The sequence below is a fragment of the Neolamprologus multifasciatus genome, chromosome 2 (assembly GCF_963576455.1).
Source record: "Neolamprologus multifasciatus chromosome 2, fNeoMul1.2, whole genome shotgun sequence".
Lineage (NCBI taxonomy): Eukaryota > Metazoa > Chordata > Actinopteri > Cichliformes > Cichlidae > Neolamprologus > Neolamprologus multifasciatus.
In genome coordinates, this window is record NC_140440.1 from 3721073 (window position 1) to 3741504 (window position 20432).

At 39.8% G+C, this 20432-nt stretch overlaps 1 long non-coding RNA gene across 3 annotated transcripts; it reads right to left on the reverse strand.

Moving 5' to 3' along the window:
• Positions 1-723: 723 nt before the first annotated feature.
• On the reverse strand, positions 724-17803 carry LOC146523846 (uncharacterized). Of its 3 annotated transcripts, XR_014876025.1 has the most exons (4): positions 16615-17803; positions 6368-6515; positions 5723-5834; positions 724-5078 (listed from the first exon to the last, which is right to left on the reverse strand). It is a non-coding gene; the product is annotated as an uncharacterized LOC146523846 (long non-coding RNA). The 3 variants fall into 3 exon arrangements; XR_014876027.1 differs by having other exon boundaries at positions 724-5834; positions 16619-17801; XR_014876024.1 differs by having other exon boundaries at positions 724-5834; positions 16615-17800.
• Between the last annotated feature and the right edge of the window lie 2629 nt (positions 17804-20432).

Sequence of the window (20432 nt, forward strand, 5' to 3'; positions counted from 1 at the left end):
CTGCATTCCCTGACAGGTGTAGAGAGTTGGCTTCTCTTCACTGCAGAAATGGCATCAACTGTGCTACAGATTATTTTATTACATGGTTGTTGGCTGACTCGCACCTGAGCTGTGAGGAAAGAAAGGAGGGGGTGTTCAGCACAGATGAGCTGGACTCTTAAAGCTGCTCCTCTGCAGCTTGCACACAACATGTTGTGGGAAATCATTTTTAAGCAACATCCAGGTTCTATCCATCCATTCCCTTCCACTTATCCTTATCAGGGTCACGGCTGCAGCCAGTCTATCACAGGGCACAACATCCTGATTATTTTATGACTCATAAGTCAAAAACTAACGTTAAAAAATCCCTGAAGTCAATGTATGTCAGGTACACTCAGCTGTACATCACGGAGAAATGAAGCAGTGGGTTGGACCTGGAGGATGCTCGATCCTCCAGGTTTCTGGGGTAAAGTCTAGACTAGTGTCTTTTAAACTTCTATGACATCCGCTTGAAGTCTGCTGCCTGAGGTGAATGCATGGTTGGTGCAGATGAGTCCACACACTCACAAAAAACAGGCAGGCACACAGACATCTGCACAGACCCTCACACTAACCATTCGATGACATCACTGGGACCTAAGCAGACCCGAGCAGACTCACGGACATGGAAGGTATAATTCCCTTCTTGACAGTTTCTGCACATTTTTTAAACTTTTTTTTTATTAATTTGTTTTTACGGTGGCAAACTCTGCACACATGTTGCAGAATTAATTATGAAAAGCACGAGGAAAAATGTTTTTGTTAAAACACCTGGAAAATGACAAGATTTAGTTGGCTGAGTGATGAACTGTGTGTCTTCAAATGAAAAGTTTCTCTAATGTTTTTAAGCAACTTGTAGCTAGAGCTCTGTAAGCACACAAACTAAGGAAGAGATGTGAAAACAAAGACTGAAAATCCAAACAGACCATGACAGCCTCAAAGAAACTGAGTTACAGTCAAGCAGATCTGTGAAGCGAACAGACGGACACTGCTGTGTTACAGACGCTGTCACGCATCTCCATCATTTACATGTGTGCAGGATTCTGTGAGAGTGGACCTTTGAGTGTGTGTGTGTGTGTGTGTGTGTGTGTGTGTGTGTGTGTGATTTTATTTCACACCCACTCACACGCATAGTTCACTCATATCAAGCAAAGATAACAAAATGTGCATCTGTCAAAAACACTCTGCTCAGCAGTGTGAGAGATATGTGATATTGATGAGCACCGTCTCAAAGCCAAACAGATGTAAGCTGTAGAGAAAACACAAAATTGTTCAGTTCGCTGTCAGTTCTGCTCTATCGTCTCCATTTATCTGGTGATAAGATGTGACCTCTGACCTCAGTAAACTAGCACTGATACAGTACCCACACATCCTCCAGTAATGGCTGTATCAGCAAATGCAGACTGATAAACAAGCTGAAATCTGACACGCTGGTCTAAACCCAGTGAAGTGTTGGGAGCATAGGTGGGTCCGTTACTGTTTACAGCATGAGGAGAAGTATTCCTGTCAGAAACTCGCTAATCTTATTTGCCTTGTGATGTTAGGATATTTCTGAAGTTCTGAGTGATGCCAGCCTGAAGGATGATGAATCTGGGACTTGACGTGCGGTTACAACCAAGCAGCAACCTGAATGCTAGAATTGTATTTCCTTAAATGGCCACTAGAGGGCGACTCCTTAAATGAGTAAAAAAGGCTTCACCTCCATCACTGTTGAAGTCAGTGATCTTGGTGCATGGCTTTCGAGTTGTTTATCAGTTTGTTAGTACACATGCTCTCGTTAGCATGCATCTGCGTTTATGCATTACCTGTGCAGGTGCAGAGCGAGAATAGAGACTAGACTAGTCTATGGTAGAAACACATTTTTTTGCGCTCTGATTTGTAACTGAACAAAGTTTTAGACCTGCCTGTTACACGTGTTGGGTCTAGCTCGCTCCTGTGTGTCGGCTGTGTCTCCTTTTCTAAGTTTATTAAAAGATGCCATAAATAGTCTATGTTGTTAAATAACTATCTAAAATGTTTCGTTAAAAGTTGCAGCTTGCATGCTGTTTTGCTGTGTTTCACTGTGTAAGCCTAAAGGCCAGGGGGGGAAAAAAGTAAAAACTGCAAGCAGTAAGTGAATCTGTGGGTGTTTTTAACACGCTTAATCAGCCAAATCATGCTGTTTATAAGAGTCGACAAGAGTGAACCTTGGCAGACCCACTGCAGAAACTGCAGGCGCAGGTTGGTGCCCGAAGGCCAACTGTGTTGGTGTGTCAGGGCCATTAAGGTCAAGACATGGGAAACTTTGAACTGAAGTCTGTGAAAATAGCTCTGGGCTTAATTTTAGCTTCGAGGCTCAACACTCGGTTCATCTCGTCTCTCAACAGAAGCTATTTTCACCTGGAAGGATGTCACAGGGCGTGATTGTCACAGGCTTTTTTTTTTTTACGTCTTGGGCAACATCAGACTCTCTCAGCACAACGCAGGAGAACATCAGAGCCAGAAGGAAGGAGGCTGGCTGTCAGAGGCAGAGAAATCTTCACGAAAAAGCATTTTATGACTAAAAAGTGAGCCAAAGCTGGACCTTTGGAGAAGGTTAATTATGTGATCACTTCGCTAAAAGTGTGCATCTGTCTGTTTCACCCCTCTCTGACTTCTTTCTTCATCTGTCTTTTCTGGACTCTCCGTCTGTAAAGAAGCAGCAGGTTGGAGCTGGAGGCTTAATACTATTTGGATCAGCCAATAGGTGAATGAATCTCATTATTTCTGCAGCAGCAGTCTCTTAATTTATTTTACCATGAAAAATGATATGTGACACACAGTACATAAGAAAAAACCCATGAGCAAAGAGTTTGTTCCTCTTTACTTCTGATAGAAGAATTATTTTTTATTTTGTCCTATAACCATCACTCTGCATGCCGTCTGCTTCTGGAGATTACTGGTGATGATTTGAGTATGTTCAAGTACTTTTGAGCTCTCCAGAGGATGACCACATCACTCTGAAATCAATCGTTATTGATTTCAATTAGATACAGCTTAAAGTTATAAAGGAGAAACACAGCAAATATGTAAAAGGTATTTTTAACTAAGAGCCGTGGAAGCAGGTGTTTTGCAGACAGTGCAGTCTACCTGCACACATTTGATTTTGTTGCCTTTTTGCTATGGAGTCATTGCATCACAAGCACAGACAGGCCAGACATGACCACAGTTTGTCTCGGAGCACTCAGGTCCGTCACTTGATCGGTTTTCAGATGTCAAGTCCAAGGTTAGACTCTCTGTGCCCACGGGCCTGGTGTCAGTGAGAAAGCAGATCTGAAGGGAGGTAAAAATAAACACACAAACACACAACCAAAGACAAAACAGCACAACCCACAAGAGCCAAGCTAACCTTTTTTATTTATTTTTATTTTTCATTCTGCTGCTACTCAGGGCAAGGTAAAAACAAAAAAAAAGTGTTGAATGGAGAGAGGAAGGAGAGGGGAAAGACTGAAGGGGGAGGCGTTTTGGGGAGTCTGGGAGAGAAGGATGAAATAAAGAAAGAGGGGCAGGAGGTGAAGAGGAGTCACTGGAGAGAAACCGAGCTGAGCTGCTGTCGGATACAGGAGATGCTGCTCACAGACAAATATGTTGATATTCAAGTTACGTTATTGAACATATTTGTAGAAAACAGCAAGAAAGGTTCCACTGCTGTTTGAATTATGGATAGAGGTCTGCTGTGCAAACACAAACTACACACTGAAGCATTTTTGAGTGTTAGCTAGCTTAAATGATTAGCATCTTCTGTGTATTATTCATCAGTTAAGATAAATAACTGATATATATTCATATGTATGCACATGTGCAACGTGTTGATTAGCTGGTTTGGTTACATCCAGATTTTTAAAAGTCAAACAAATGACATTATTTACATAATGGCAGACATCTAAGCTTTGTCTGTCAGGCATTGATGTGTTTCACTTTAATCTACGGTCCATAAACAGACACCGGATACTGTACGATTTTAATAAATGCCTGAGAACAAGAAGGGAAATGTGTGGAATGTGTTATTTATGCAGCAGCAGCATTGCATGGTTTCCTACCCCAGTGATTATCCTGTTACTTTCATGTTTTCAGTGAGACCCCTTGTCGAGGTTTTGTCCTTTCTGTTTTCCAGGACACGGTCGTTAGTGCTAATGATATTCTCAGCAGACACACTCTCGGTAAAATAATAAGCAAACAAGAAAAGTATTCTTCTGGAAAGAGGAATATGTTGACCCAGAAAGCGCTAAGAATAGCAGCTAAATGCTCGCCGTGTGAAAAAGGATGGTCTCAGGCTGACATGTGAACAATCATTGTTTGTTCAAATACACGCTGAGCTTTTAAGGTAAAAATGGAGACTGGTCTAAAAACAGCCACCTGGAATTTCTGTCTTCTCGCTGACGGCAAATGCATGCGTTTCCTTATGGAGCACACTTTTATCCATACAATTTGGCATCGTGTTTGGGCCCCGCTCTGCCTGTAAACACTGCAGCACTTAACCTTTGAGCACAAATGGCTCACACACCACAGAAAAGGCAAAATTCAACTTTGTGCTGCTTCCTTTTTCTTCTCTCCTCATCAAAAAGCCTCCTTTCCAACGTTGCGGTCAGCAGAGTCAACACATTACCCTCCCCACACATAAACACACACACACACACACACACACACACACACACCCTGTGCACAGTATTCTTCTACTACTGTCACTTTACATTAAGGATGCTCACCTCAAACAATTTGCTGGGGGCTGCAGCAGCAAACTGGTTTTACATCAACACATCTCTCTCTCTCTCACACACACACACACACACACACACACACACACACATATAGATATTTGTTCCCCAAGCATATGTTTAATTTTCCTGCATTGTAAAATTCACATTTCCTATTAATGATGTATTGTATTTCAGGTCCTGAGTGACTGACAGTCCCCATCACACAGTGTGAGAGTAAAAGAGAAGCAAAGAGCAAAGATTAGAGGATTGATCAAATTTAAATTTTTACTAATTAAATAAGTTAAACAGCTACGAGGCAGGTGGTCTTCCACTTGTTTCTCCTTTCTGTGAAGAATTGGAAAAAGTATATAAATATATATCCAAAGACACTTCTCAAAATTTAAATTCATATCGCGCCAATTCATAACAGGAATCATCTCAAGGGTCTGGATAAGGTAAAGCTCACACAGTGTTGGGGAAAACCCTAACAATCAAGCAACCCTGTATGAGCGAGCATTGCAACAGTGGGAAGGAAAAACTCCCTTTTAACAGGAGGAAACCTCTGACAGAACCAGGTTCGGGGAAAAACAGAGGTTTGTAGAATCTGACCCTCGTGAAGGATGTAAATGCTCCTGTTCGCAGGTCCTAGCAAGCCTCATCCATCTGATTTACTGAATTCGTCTTCATAGGCTTAGGAAACATTATGCAGCGCCCTCTCATCTGCACTCACACCTTCCTCTGACACCTCTCAGCTCTTTCAGACAAACGTGGCTGCTGCTCTCAGAGTTTGACATGTCTTACAAAGGCCTCCGGTGCCACACGTCGCTTCAGCACTAATCCTACAGGAAATTAATGAGAGATTACCCACACAGCTTTGTTTTTTGCTGAGCTCCTCTAAGAGACAAACTGTGTGGTATTCATCTGATTGAAATCAAAGTCAGCTTTTGTTTTTCTGTGGTAGAGAACAGAAAGCTAAGGTGAGATCCCACCTGGCTCAGAGGCAGCCGCACCAACCAGTGCTGTGCCCTGTAGCTGCTCGCTCCTTTGAACACGCCATGCATATCATCACAGTGGAGGCGTGGCCTCTCTGAAGGGGCTGGCCTGTGAGTCAAGGACATTTATTATTACTGTTTATTGGTGAAAATTCATGATTGGAGTTGTGAATTATTGGCACCTCAAACAACATGTGTTTAATAATCTAGACTGAATGGTCACAAACTGAATAGTAAAGCAAACACCTGGAAAACTCTGATATCAGGCCTCTCACGCTCACATTTTTATTATTTACTGACTAATTTTTACTGTGAAAAGAAATGTTGAATATTTTTCCTTGCAGTTTTCACTTAAATGCAGTTCTGTGGTCTGCATCCAAGTCCAAGGCTTCCATATTAAACATATAAATGACACTGTGACTTCCTTTTTTGTTTCAGTATGTGCATCTTTTTGAGATAAACAGTTTAAGGAGATGAGAAAATAAGAACTAGAAGCAGTTTGGTTCAGAAAAACAGATCTTTTTTCTTTCTCTTCACTTTTTATATCTTTGATTGGATGCTGTAAAAGTCCCTCTACGTTTTCTAGTCTGTTGAGTTAATGATCAGTTGAAGAACAGTTAAATTCATCGCCTGAGTTCTTACCACCAAGGAATGAGGGAAGACGTGATGTTGTGCTTGAGGAGTCGCTCTCCAAGTCGTTTTATCGGGCTTTCTCGCTCTCATGAAAGAAATTTCCTTCAGGACGATGAATTTCTGAGCTCAGCTGCTAGCTCAGATCCTTTGACCTTGACTTGTGGTTGAAAAGAAAAAGCATTCAAAAGGCAGCTGAAGTTTAATTTATACATGCCTATGGTAACAGGACAACCACTGACAAATATGAATAAATATAGATATAAGTTTAAATTAATTATTCACTCAAAGATCTTCACAAAAAAATATTTTTTTCATTTCTAACATGCAACATGTGAAACATTAAAATGATCTGTTTATAATACTTTTTTCTGCTGCTGTTGTTATCTTATTTGACCACATGAGAACATCTGAGGATCTTATTAAAACCTCACTAATAGAGCCAAGCATTAGAGTCACAGGAATTATATTATTTCCCATTAATATAATTCCTGTGGCTCTAATGCTTTTAGAGTTGTTGACATACCCATCCACTAACTTTTCAAATGTATAAATAGGAACTTTCTGCATTGGCATTGCAAATAAATCCAATTTTGCTCCTATTCTCCATGTATTTCACTTTAAAAAGTACAGAGTAATAGTAAAGTATCATCATGGAGTAAGTGTAGCATCTGTACTAACTAAGAAAATCCTCCAGCCTTAGATTCATACTGCTCCTGGAGAACTGCACTCAGACTTATTCATTCTATAAAGTTCCCTTTTAAGCTGATATGGATCAAAGCCAGCTTTTACCTGCAGGGACAAAATGCAACAATATTCATGTTTGTGATTCCAAGGCATCACAATATTAGAGCCTAATGTTATTATGTTATTATCATAACGAACGTTATGACTAGGGATGGGTACCGGTATCCGGTGCCATGATGGCACCGGTTCTGACATAAACGGTAGTAACCAGACCGAAAAGCAGCGCACATTTCGGTGCTTTATTTCGGTGCTTTTTTTCCTGAGATGTGATACACTTTCTTCTTCCTTACATTTGTATTGGCGGTTGGCAAACAACTGAAAGGTGCATTAGCGCCACCAACTGGTATGGAATGATACGCTTTAGATTCTAGCCAATCATTTTACGTTCCGAGGATAGTAGGCGGGTCCAGGTACGTACGTTCTTTTAGAGCAAAGCTACAGATTAAAAATACCCAAGGCAAAGCGGTCAAAAGTCTGGCTGTACTTCTCAGCAAAATATACAAACTCAGCAGCTGCAACAAGTGCTTTAATCTGATACTGTGATACTGTCAAAGGAGGTAACACCTCAAATCTGATGAAACACCTGGCGCCGCATAGCGTTCTTTTTTAAAGCCGAGAAATGCGCCGTATTTGATAGCTTGTTGCGAGACCTCACACCGAGCACATCTACTGCTTGTGGGTTGCCTGTTATCGGACCTGGAGTTAGCAACATCCCCCAAAAACCCGAAGAGGAGAGTCCTGGCCCCTAGCCCTGCCAGTGTAGCAGAAATGATGACGGATGATGATGCAGCAGCAGCTGTTCTTCTCTGCATCAGTAGCTTAATGTTGTTCGTGTGTAATTACGTTGAGTAGGCTAACCACGTTAGTACATTAATGCATGTAAGGTGAACTAGCAAACACCATCATAGCTACATGCGGCTGTCTTCTTGTTTGATGGCAGATACTCCCTTCACCCTGGCCAAAAAGGCTAAAATGACCAAAGAAAAAGTGGAAAACAGCTAAACATAAGAGGATTTTGGACAAAGTTTGTGTTTTTTCCATTGTTTAAGCTGCTTCCAGCCAAGAATGATACCATATATGCCCTATAGCTGCAGAAAAGGCTAACATTGTTATCTTTTTACAAAAAAACAGCTGAACATGAGACGTTTTTGGACCAATTTTGTGTTTTCCATTCTTTAAGCACCGGTTTGAGCACCGTTTAAGCACCGGCACCGTTTCAAAAGTACCGGTTTGGCACCGGTATCGGATAAAACCTAAACGATACCCATCCCTAGTTATGACGTTGTTTGTTTCGCTCTTGGGTTTGAATGCCGGAGCAGTTCAGACTGGTTTGTGCCACACGTGGAATAAAGGCTCAGACATTTGGACGATCTGTGGAGGTTGTGCTGATTTTCAGCAGTCTGAGAGCAGATTCATTCTGTTAATGTGATTAGACGTGTTTTTTCCACTGTTGGCTTGTTCAATAATAGATTAGAGACCGCTGTAAGTTCACTTGGTACTTAGTTGCTGTTTCTTGGAGTGGGGAGAGCTGCTGTATATGTAGGCTGAAGCTTTGGCTCCTGGTGAGATTCATTTTGTCAGGGGGTGGTGTTGAGGAGGCCACGGTGACTGAAAGGGGGTGTAGCCCAGTCCAGAGTCACTTTATCAGTTGTTACATTTAGTTCTGGATGATCGTCTTGAAGTTGTTACTTTTTTATTTTAGCGTAGTTTATTTTTTCTGCACTTTTGGACAAATTGATAATTAAGAAGCATAAATAATCTGGTAAATATCTGGTGAAATGCAAGAAGACAATGAGTTAATTCTGAGGGAACAGTAAGACTCCTGCACTGTCCGTGACCTGTAGAGGGCAGTCCCCACATTTATATGGAAAAAATTACAGGACAAAGTCTCAAAGTGCACACAAGAAATAAATGATTGACAATTATTATTATTATTATTAGAGATGGACAGATCCAATATCACGTACTGACCTAAATTACTGGATTGGATATCGGAGAGAAATAAAAAATGCAATCCGATCTTAAGTATCACAAAATCACAAAATGCGCTACTTGGCTTAACTCAGCTCGGCGCATCGGAGCAGTATGTGTCACGTGATAGAGCGGCTGATGTCTGCGAGACCTGTCGGTGGTCTGTTGGAGCCTTTGGAGCCTCGCTACCTAATTTTTCACACAAACTCCCTGAGCGGTCCCTTGGACCACTGTGAGCAACAACAGACGTGTGCACTGTGGTCACGCCAGCATCGAATCCTTCCAAGTTACATAGTTTATTAAAATAACCAAATTACAGCATTTACATTTATGTTAGACTACTTTTAATTAACTGCTTTAGCCCACTTACAATGAAAATTAAAAAAAATCTTGTTCATGACCTGTGTAGTATGTTAACACTATTGGAAGTAAAAATAACTTGAAGTCCAATTTTGAAAAAACAACTTTTCAGAGCTTTTTTTATAAAGCTCTGACTTGTATTATGAGTATGAGTCTGTGGTCTGGCAGAGAGTCCTGTAACTCTGTGTCTGCAAAATACAGTATATAATGACCAATGTTGGGCAATTATATAGTTACTTCAGTACGAATCCTACAGGAAATTAAGGTGGCATTGTTCTAATCCCATACGGGAGCAGCCAGTCACTTACTGGCTAACACTGCAAAACAGAATTGTTAAAGTATTAATTTTAATTTCAATTCAGGTTAGATTTATTTTGTGCGCAACGCAGATTTTCTGTGCGCAGAGACCGTGCCAGGAGTGCGCAATTCCGCATGCGCGCAGCTTAGAGGGAACATTGCTCGCTACATGCTTCCTAACCGCGGCATTTCATCTCGGCGAAAACTATCCCAGAGAAGTAAAGCAAGTGTGTAAGTTCATCCCTGAATGTTTGCATAGTATTTCCACGTTAAGCTTAACAACTGATATATTGAGCCACAGCTGGACTGGCCATCGGAGTTCCATATTGAGGTGAAAAGGACGCGATTTGTCCAGTACTTCAGCTAGAATTAAAAAATAGATTTATAGAGTTATTCTGTCTTTGCTGCGCAGTTGCATCTACTTCCCTCATCCCCCTTCCTCTCCTGTTATTACTTCAAACATGAAACTGATCAATGATCAGCTGATCGGCTTTTCTGCCCAAGTCCAGTCTTTCTTGTTTGTTTATCGCCCACTTTGCACTTGAAAGAGGAGATCAGCGAATAAACAACAGCAGCACGTTTAAGCGTGATAAGCTGCTGTTAGAATGTATTGAATATTACTTTCTAGTATCAGCTGAGGTTTGCTGGAGCCACAGCTGTAAAAGCTGCTGGTCATGATGTCGGTTTGGATATCCTGGTGAGAGGGAAACATGACGATGAAACCAGGAGATGTCCTTACTAAATCATCAGAGCTGAACAGGTGATGGAGAAACAGGTTTACCTTTTAGATGACATGAATGAGTTGAAGGGAAGTTGAACTGTTTCTGAGAGACAAATAACACCAGGATCCTTTTCTACATAGCTGACAGCTGGTAACTGTGCAGAGGCGGGTCTAGCAAAGTTTTGCCAGGGGGGCAGGTTGGACATTAACAGGGAAAGGGGGGCGCAAAGAAATATTTTTCTTTGTTATGTAATTTAAAAACTTTGAATAAATAATTATCTGAATCTTAGAACAAAATTGGTCACCTGATTAAATGTATAGAAATCCATTATTGTATATAGTAACTAATAAGTCTAATATACACCCTAGTAAGCTATAGTACTTTTTCCTTTGGGAAGGTACCATCTGTGCAGTCTGCAATTCTGTTGAAGAAAGATGTTGAATCTATTTAATTATAGTAGAAAAATAATTGATTCCTGTGCATTTGTTTTACACTTGCATTAAATTAAAGTTGATTACATCGATTAAGGGCAGGGGGTGGTTCCCTAATATTTTTGCTGGGAGTTTTAGAACCCTATTAGTTAGGTAGGTAAGTACTCTTTAAAATACCAGAATAGGGAGGATGGTGTAGGTTTAAATTTATTAGATTGATCAGTGTTGCTGAACTATAAAATATTTTGGGTGGAGTGTATTTTTTGCATACAGGTATAACAGAATAGCTTCAGTCTCTTGTTTTTTAAAACTTGAGTATGAACTTATACAAAATGCAGCAAGATATTTATTTTAAAAAAACAGTTTTATTGATTACAAAATACGCTATATCGGATTCATATCGGTATCGGCAGATATCCAAATCTATGATATCGGAATCGGTATCGGACATTAAAAAGTGGTTTTGTGCCATCTCTAATTATTATTATTATTTATTAATTATTATTGGCTAATGATCAATACACACATGTTTATTAATACCAACTGTCTCCCATATAAACAGTAGAGTATAAATATAAGTGTCCTGAGCTGTAAACTTCAAACGACAGCATGCATCAGTAGTTTTGCTGAAATATGCTGAGGAGTACAGACCTTCTGTGTGTAAGGAAGTGGTTTGGACGATGACACTCGGGTGAATAATGTTATTACTACATGTAGTTTGCTGCATGATTAATATTATTATTATTATTAATTTTACGTAATATTAAAATGCTTACAAATAAAAGAAAAATGCCCAAAAGCTTCACAGATGTGCTCCATCTTTACAAGCTGCAAATGAAAAGTTGTACTTCTGTTTTTCTTTTATCAGAATGTTTTCTAATTGTTGTACTTTATCTAATTCATGAATACTGTGCATACAATGATGTGTTTGTGTATAAATAATTTTTTAAGGAGTTCATTTGGAGAAAACCATTAAATATCTCTCCTTGTTACTGCGTCACTGCTGAGTTTTGGATCAGCTGAGGGGGTTTCAGGGAGGACAATGAGGAATCACAACAGTCCAATCTCAAAGTAAGAAATGCATCTCCGCATTCAACCGGAGGTGAAAGGTCAGCGTGGTATTAAATGCTCATCAGAGAAGTTTGTGTGCAAACAGGTTCACTGTGATCAGCTGCATAATGGATGTGATTAGCAGTCTTTGTATGATGGAGATGGAAAATGAGTCTTATTTCTTGTTCCGTTGTCTTTTCTGTGATGAGCTGAAAGACGTGCGTTGCAGCACAGCTGCCTCAGTTTCTACTATATTCCTTTGATAATAAAATATTTAGAAATGTAGAAAACACAGCAGCATGTTGAGTTTCCTTGACGCGTAAATCTAAAGCTTGACTTAGATTTCTGCAGGAAATTTAGGACCTAACTTATGTAGCAACTCCTTTTATGCCTACAGGGAAACTTCTACATCATCCAAGTCACTGTGGTACACGTCGAAGACACCAACAGATGAAGGTTATTTTTACCACCAGGGTGTAGAAACAAGCTGCCAACTGCAAATCTAGGGAAACATTCCCATTCAGCCCTATCAGACCTCTTCATATGTCAGCATGTGTGACTCGTTAAACCGTTTGTATCTGTGAGGTGTAGTGCACACTGACGCCTCTGGGGGCATCCGTGTGAAATCTTTAGTGTTGATTATCTGATTTTAATTTCCTGCTGAGCGCTTTCTCTTTTTTCTTTGCATTTTTCCACCTCGTTCTCTGTTTTCATCCCCCTGTTTTGAGGAATAATTACCTCCTTTCTACATATTTTTAATGTCTCACAGTCTGAGCCTCAAATAAAAAATTTACTCTGTCGCCTCAGGACTTGGGCTCATTAAACCATATTTCAGTCCATGTCATGTAGGAGTCTCACGGCAATGAGACTGCACCTCATTTTAGGTTCCGGTCTGCAGAGTCTGAAAACCACCCACACGTTAATAGAATTCATGAAAAGAGCCTTTTTCCTGTTTCAGCCGGACCGCTCAGACAGGAGGGACATAGAAGAGTCAGGATTGAATTTATTTAGGCTCAAAGTCAAATTTAATTTTGTTCTATAAATGCCATCAGGGGTTCATATTTTCTACAAAGAAAGTATTATATCATCCAGTGAATTAAGTAGCCGTGAAAGGACATTAAAAGGAGCGTGTTGCCCTGATAGTCTGCTCAAAGAATGAGTTTGTTCACATTACCATGCCATGAATTACATCCAGGGTTCATAAACAGTCGGGAGTCGTAAAAGTTGTAGATTAGAGCTCACAGCACATCGCACTCAGTGTTGGGAAGGTTACTTTTAAAATGTATTCCACTACAGATTACAGAATACATGCCCCAAATGTATTTTGTAACGTATTCCATTAAGTTACTCAATGTGAGTAATGTATTCTGAGTACTTTGAATTACTTGATATATTGTCATGGTTTTTACAACTACATAAATGTACTATTTCTGTGTGATTTATTACTATTACTGAAGGCTACTCGCCACCGAGTCAGATTTCATCCCTTTCTTCTTTAAATGTGAAGTGGTTTCTGATTTTCTGTTGTGCTGGCCCCGGGTCCGTGGTGTAACTGACACCAACAACATTAACAGGACGCTTACATTAGAGCCTCTTATTGTGTGTTTTTTGGGGGGTTTACACCTGCATGGAATTACCAAAATTAGAGAGAGGCTAGAGAGGGGATAGCATAACATATGAAACATATGAATCCATTTATTTCAACAAAGTAACTGTATTCTGAATACCACCTTTTTAAACAGTAACTATAACAGAATACAGTTACTCATATTTTGTATTTTAAATACGTAACGCCTGTACATGTATTCCATTACTCCCCAGCACTGATTGCACTAAAACTATCAGCAGGGTCCTCATACACACATTTCAGCACAACGGAACTAAATGTGAGAAATGAAAGTATTACTTTATGGAAAAGGTATTGATTACATTTCAGTGACTAAACTAAAATCTAAAGCTTTATTTTCTTAAAAACGTTGACTTATTTACTCACTTTACATTTAATTTACATTTTTGAGAATATAACAGAAAAAATCAAGCTGCTAAATTGAGATTTTGAGATAATAACCCAAAGTTTTGACTTGTTGACCAAATTTTTGTGGTTTGAATAACTGAACCAAGCTTCTATACTGTAGGTATGTGCATGTTATGAAACTAGCTTCTGCATAAATATTTGAGTTCTTTCTTACATATTTTTATTAGACAGAAAAAAGGAAAAGCTGTTTGACTAATTAAAAGGAAATGTGCATTATTTTTATTTCCAACAAGAAGACAAATTGACCAAAACTTTGACTCGTCTAAGGTGAGTGAATGTTCACAGGAGCTAAGTTTCAAATCTATAAGCACAAACATTCAGTGCGTTTTATATGGTGCTGTAAAATATTGCCTTTAACACCTCGGAACCCATCAGAGAAAGGAACAGAAACAAAAAGTGTTTTAATACTGCTTTTATTTGAAATAATGTCAATTATTAAGCGTTATTTGGCTATGCATGTCTATGCAGTAAGCGTGGATAAATTTCTTCACATTTCTTCCAATAAGGACATTTCTATACCAACATGAGTTTACAGGCAGTGTGCTTTTAAACCCATGCTGCTTCTTCAGGACTCCATGAGTCATGATGTGTATTAGCATTATTTTATTTACTGGAACACTTTAGGAATTCCTCGGGAATCACTTGTTCTGTCGCAAGAATGCTACTACGGGAGGCGGAAAAGGTAATCCGTAATTGAAAATGTGACATTGAAGAGGTAGAACAGAAGGATAATTAACGGGCATCCCTGAAACTCAAAGATGAAGTTATTCTGCCCTCTAGTGTCAGCAGGAGGCAGGTACATTTTTCACATATTTTTCTTTTCTATTATATAGGCAGTGACTTGCTGTTGTTCACTATCATGTCACCACCTCGCTCATCGAGCCAGTCACTGTTTAGTCTAAATTTAAGAGAATGACCAGTTATCACTTATATAACTCAAACACTTCAGCGGTTTTGTTCCTGTTCAGATTTTGTGGAAGTAAATGTTTTTGAGCCAAATCAGAGAGTGTTTGTACCGGTTACCAGGTTGGCTCACGCTGATGTGATTAACCTGGATGCAGCAGTGTTGAGCGCCATACATTTGATTGGAAGAACTATGATATAAGAAAAAGATTCAGTGGGTTAGATAATCTATTATAATCTCTGGAAGTCACATGATGCTGTGACACAATCCACGGTTTTTAGTGTAACACACACACACACACACATATTTTTATATCTTAGTGTGGACATCTAATTGACATAATACTTCCTGGTGACCAGTCCACCTTTACCAGGTCCATATTATCAGTCCAGCTAATACAGAAGGAATTTAACGTTTTGTAATTTGGTCATTTGTAGTTTGATTCCTTCCAAAAATGTATTAAATTGGAAAATAGCATGTCACTTTAATTTGTTCTGTACATCTCCTTTTTTCTATGTTCTGATAGAGGGAGACACTTTGACTTTATGAAACCTTTATTTTTCAAAAAAAGAATTCATACAATAGGTTTCGAGAATAATTGTGGTGAAGTCTATAACCTGTTTTCTCTCGCTGAGCTTCTATATTCAGAGAAACATATCTGCATAAATTCCTTTTGCCATTCCCAGCAGTACTGAGTTTCCAGTTCCTGTGAATAAACCTTTTAAAACTGCTGTCGGCCTCTGGGTTAGCTGTTTGAGGCCAACCTCTGGTAAATGTGACAAAGTTGTTTGTGAGTCATAGAATTTCTCAACTTTCACAGTGAAGAAATGTAAAAATGAAGTGATCACTTTGTGTAGACACACTGAGAATTGTACTTTGTTCTCTTCATCACAATGAACACGTGAACTATTTTTTATTAAAAAACTATTTTTAGGACTGTGTGGTTAATGTTTTTCTTCACCCTCCCCTGCACAGCATTACCCTCAGGCAATGGAAAGTTTTTGAGCCACTTGTCCAGATAATATCTACTGGAATAATTGCAGCTTCAACAAAACAGCCAAAAAAGTTTTTATACTTTCTGTGACAGCTGGCCTGGATGGCATTCATTCAAACCTGTGAAATATGGTTCAAATAATTCATTCTGTGTTTCTGCTGCCAATGAATACCTCACACTGGCCAATAGCATGTACTCGTGGATACACAGGAACTCCAGAGGTTATTGTTCAAAAATATAATGTGCACCTCTGTTTCACAGTTTAGTATTACTGCTTTTCTAAGTTTCACACTGAATGAAAGCTCATTATATGATATGACAATGTACATGACACAGCCGTGTATGAAAGCATGACAAAACAGATCAGTCGTGGGGTACATTTATTCTTTATGGCAAGTAAACCCCTCTAAGTTTACGATACTAACCAACCTGTAGATTGTTTTTCATCCATCCATCCAATTCAATTGAATTCAATGTTATTTATACAGCGGCAAATCACAACAACAGTTGCCTCAAGGTGCTTTATATTGTAAGGTAGCCCCCCACAATAATACATACAGAGAAAAACCCAACAATCATATGACCCCCTATGAGCAAGCACTTTGGTGACAGTGGGAAGGAAAAACTCCCTTTTAACAGGAAGAAACCTCCAGCAGAACCAGGCTCAGGGAGGGGCGGTGCCATCTGCTGCAACCGCTTGGGGAGAGATAAGGAAGACAGGATTAAAGGCATCCATCCATCCACCTACCTACCAGCTCTTCCAAGTCAACAATAAGTTGTTTGTAGGCCAGCTGAGAGACAATGTCACCGGGGTGTCCTGGGTCTGCCTGGCCGGTCTCTGCCCTGTGGAATATGCCTCTAACACCTCACCCAGGAAAGGCTCCCTGGAGGCCACCTAAAATGACTCAGTTTGATGTGTAGGAGTAGCAGCTCTGCTCTGAGCCCCTCCCACATGACTGAGCTCCTCAGCCTGTCTCTGAAGGGCTCATTATTGTCATCCTCACAAACAACCCAGAGCTGCACTTTGGTGTAACTTCGGCCAATAATGCATCTCTCCAGTTTATAACCCAACAGGTGTACACCTGCTGCCTTCCTAACCAGCTTAAAAATCTGAGTTTTGTTTTTTTTTTACTGCTGCTTCAATGATCTATCAGTGCAGAAGTTCAGACTCAGATTCTACAAAGAGAGATGCTGCAACAGCTGGGAGATGTGACTTCCTGAAGGACAGTTCTCCTCCTCTACCAGCGCTGATATGAAGGTTTGTCTGAGCAGTGACACCCATCATTCATGAGCAGGTACCCACGGCCTCGGAGAGAAATGTTGATGTCTGCTGTTTACAAGGAACCATAATGGGGCCCTGAGGTTGAGCCCACCCACCTTTGAGGAAGCTCTTTTCTGACACTCCCATCTTCTATCTCATTCGTTCAGACATCACCCAGAGCTTGTGTTCATATGTAAGGGTGGGATAAAAGAATCAGCCACTTCACTCTCTCTCAGCCCTCCTCTCCCCTCCTCTCCCCTCACTTGGGGCAGTGTCTTTCATTTTACTCACTTTTCTAAGTTAATAAACCAAAACTGTCATTGTGTCAAAATCTGTCCTAATAATACAACCCTGGAGATAAATGTTTGGGCTTTTCAGACTGACTTTTACGTGAAATGATGTAATGCTTGCCTCAATCTGTAGTAAAAGAGTGACAGGAGACACAAACACACTGTTTTGTTTTTGTTTTATTTATTTTTTCGATAAGTCAACGGGCCTCTTGGCTGCTTCCTTGTTCCTTATTATTTCCCAAGCAGGTAGATCCGTATATTTTATTTGGCCCTGATATCACAGTGGATGTAGTCCCTGACCCGGCCTGTTTATCCACTTTAAGTTGCCTCCTGGAATCGAACCAAAAAAAATCGGAAATCCTGTCAAATTAGAAGAATATAATTATTCAATAATAACTTCAACATATATCAGAATCTTACTCGGGATGGTTGCCTTGTTGTTTTGAGTTTCTCGACTTTAGGAATATTTTCTAAATAATGTTCCCTTTATTTTTACAGATGAACATTAATGGATCAGCACTGAGCTCATGTATGTTTTTTTCATTTCAGGGAAAGCTGAAAGGGGGGAGGGAAATAGAGGAGCTGTTCTTTGCTGGTTGTTTTTTTTTTTTAAATCTTTGTCGGTCAAACTTGACTCACTTGTGTTTTCTGGTAATTTTCCATAAAGTACGAAAGCGCTGTGTCTCTGTTATCAGCGTCTTATCGCAGGGTGGAGCACGTGTGGAGGTGCAGGAGGAAAGGGGGGAGTGTTCACCACAAAGACATAAGGTCATGTGATTTCAGGGGAAGTACATGTGTTTACAAATGATTTAACCCTAAATTATATTTGTGTGTTCACTCCCAGCACAGCAGAGTTTAAGCACATAAAGTTTAGATGTCTTCTCATTTGGATCCTTAAATTAAAGGACAGAGTATGAATGCTGTGCTCAGTGTTACACTTGTATAATGCACAAGAATGTTTCCTCAGTAATTTACATTTTTGTGACAGACTGAAGTTGATGTGTTTTTGTAGCACTTTGTTGTTGGTTTTTGTGTTCAAAGTTTTCACATGTTGAATATGAATATTTAATATCTAACATCTCTTTTTTGTTGTCTGAGTTTATTTCCAGCTGTTGTTGAAAAATATTGCAGGATTTTGACAAAATAAGAAGGATCGATACAACGTTGATATCAGCCTCTGTTATAAAATAGAAACAAAGCTCCACTTTTGTCCCAATAACTCACATCTGGTGCCTGAAATGTTGTTTTTCACCAAAGCAGTGAGCTGAAAAGTGGAGATGATTCCAAGCTGCCACCCTGTTTCCTTCTTAATAATTACAAGGAAGGTCAAAAGCAAAGGACAAAAGCCCCGGGAACTAATAATTAACTTCAGTTAACTTAAAAAGACCTTTTACAAGACAGCGAACGAACAGTTTCCTTTTCCATGCAGCTGAAGGGCCGTGAGATACCTGCAGAAAGATACAGGACACAAGGATAATGCCGTGCAGTTTTGCCATATATCTCCAGTAGGAGTGATACAGAGAAGAGCAGCCAAAGGAGATCACCCAGCAGCCTGAAGCTGCTTAACATAGAGGTGGTTTAAGTTCACATAATCCAGCTCTAACTATCAAAAAGGAAAGTTTGAAGCCTATTCTTAAAAGTAGAGATAGTTTATGTCTCCTGAATCCAAACTGGAAGCTGGTTCCACAGAAGAGGGGCCTGAAAACTGAAGGCTCTGCCCCCCGTTCTACTTTTAAATACTCTGGGAACAACAAGTAAGCCTGCAGTGCGAGAGTGAAGAGCTCTGTTAGGATAATTCAGGATTCTGAATTATAGGAGAAGGATTTTGTTCTGAATGTAGCAAGGAACCAATGAAAAGAAGCTAATATGGGAGATAATATGGGAGCGACCTTATAAAAGTGAGTTACAATACACAGGAAGTTGTTTCTGCTCATCTGGATGTTGGATTTTCAGTGGAAGAAACATCTGAGTGACTTCTTCAGTCTCAGCTGACTGCAGGTTTCCCCAACCTTATAAACAATGCTTCTGCATAACGGCTGACAACAGCACCATGACTAAAGGTCAAGTTTCAGGGTCATTAATATGCAAATTGTTGTGACCATTGATTAGCAACCATGAATAACATTCACAGAGAGCTGGCTATAATCACAGCATTGTAAGATCGTGAAAGATTTCCCTTCTCCTCAATTCAGAGATGGCCATTATCATGTAAATGCTGGAATACTGTAAAGTAGTACTAAATGCATGAACTAGTTTTTCAGCATCACTATGACACAAGATATTTCTCATTTCAGAGATATCGCACAAATGGAAGAAAGCAGTCCTACATATTTGTTTAATATGTGCATTGAAGGACATATCCTGGTCAGAAAGGACTCTGAGGTTCCTCACAGTGTTGCTGGAGGTCAAGCTATCATCTGGATTCAGCATCTGGTTAGATACCATATTTCTAAGATTTTCAGGGCCGAATACATTTTCACTTTTATCTGAACTGAGATGTTTTGTGGCCTATGCGATATAAGTCCGTTTTTTAAATACGTTGTGCATTCAGCATTGCACCTTTTGAATAGCTCTGTGTTGTTGTCTAAAGAGCTTGGAAAGAAAAGCGTCTGGACTTCTTTAAGTTGCTTGAAGACGTTTCACCTCTCATCTGAGAAGCTTCTTCAGTTCTAAGGTCAAATGGTGGAGAGTCCCAGATTTAAGTCGTAGTGTCCCCCAAGGGAGTCATGAACCCCCTGTTGATCCTTTACTTAATCACACAAGCCAAGGTGTGAAAATGGGTGTAGGTCACAATCAGTGTTGGGAAGGTTACTTTTAAAATTTATTCCACTACAGATTACAGAATACATGCCCCAAAATGTATTTTGCAAGGTATTCCGTTGCGTTACTAAGTGAGAGTAACGTATTCTGAATACTTTGGATTACTTAATATATTATCATGCTTTTTACAACTACATGAATGTACTATTGCTGTGTGATTGATTACTATTACTGAAGGTTACTTGCATACCAATG